Raw genomic sequence first — 1470 nt, 5'->3', positions numbered from 1 at the left:
CGAAGCAGGAGGACTGCTTGAGGCCAGGAGTTTGAGACCAGCCTGGGCAACACAGCAAGACACCATCTCTACAAAAATATAGGAGAAATTAGCCAGGCATGTTGGGGTACACCTCTAGTCCAAGGTACTCCGAAGGCTGAGGCAGGAGGATTGCTTGAGCCCAGGAATTTGAGATTGCAGTGAGCTATGATGACTCCACTGTTCTCCAGCCCAGGGACAAAGAAAGACTCTGTATCAAAAAAAAGAACAACAAAACAAAACCAAAAACAAACAAACAAAAAACCAAAAAACAAAACTCACACACACAAAAATATTTGGGAAGCACAGGTGTTAAATGGACATCCCGAAGGTGGAAGTTCTACCAACATGTAGTCTGGAGTAGTTTAGATGCTGTTAATCTGTTCTTGTGGTGAAAACTTCTCACTCTTAAAAATGTATATATTAAATAACATTCTGAGCTGAAGGAAGAAGACACAGTAGAAGCAGCCAATTTCCTCCATTGCAAAGATTTACCTAATCCCCCTCCCTCTCCTGACATAACTATTCTCTCCCTGTTTTGCTGCTATCCTTCTACACACTGCTGTTTTTGCACAAATCACATAGCAGTATCGTGATTTTCCCACTCGGTTTTCTCTGACTAGGCTCTGAGCTCTCCGAGGGCAGGGTCTAAATCATAGTTACTTTGCATCTCCTGCTTCCACCACTGTGCCTGGAATAGACTAGCTGCCCAGAAAATTATTATTAAACTGAGTAAAAGAAGCAACAAAGATTTTAAAATGCAGTGGGGGGGCTGCATTTGTAAGATACATGGTCACAGAAACCTGAATATTCTTGGAAGCTAATCTTCATGCAGAATGAGTCAGTAAGTTTCTATCGTGTTTAAATATAAGATCTTGAGATAGTATATTATGTCCATCATAAAAACTTAACAAACTTTGCACAACACAATAAGCACAATAAATCGGTAACTTCTGGCACATGAGAAGTTTCTTCCACATGCTCTATTTGTGTCACCATCTCTATCTCCTACCGACCAGCGACCAGCGTAGGCTGGAAAGCTTGCACATGCTATTTTTAGCAGTGAGTTATCAGAGGGCTTGGACTTCCTCTTAAGAGCGATGGTATGCAGGTTCTGAGAATAAAATAGCAGAACCAGCCACTGTAGAGCAATCGGAGTATATGCCGATAACCATCTTCTGGTATAAAGGCTTTCAAAATGCTTCCTTGTCATAAGATGGAAAACAGCCCAAACGTCTGCAAAATCATCCTTATCAGGACCAATAGTGACACAGTAACACTTTCTTCCTGGCACCTGAACATTTGCAAACTACTGATATGACACCCTCTCATGATGTCTCCAGTCTTTAGACCCCTTCCCCAGGGAGAAAAGAACCTCTTTTTCCTTACCCCACTGGCTTTCTTGGGATTTCAGGGGTCAGACTGTGTTGAAGCAGTTGGCCATCTTTGTAA

This window comes from Propithecus coquereli, unplaced genomic scaffold (genome assembly GCF_000956105.1).
Source record: "Propithecus coquereli isolate 6110/MARCELLA unplaced genomic scaffold, Pcoq_1.0 Scaffold343, whole genome shotgun sequence".
Lineage (NCBI taxonomy): Eukaryota > Metazoa > Chordata > Mammalia > Primates > Indriidae > Propithecus > Propithecus coquereli.
Note: the sequence above shows the minus strand (reverse complement) of the source record.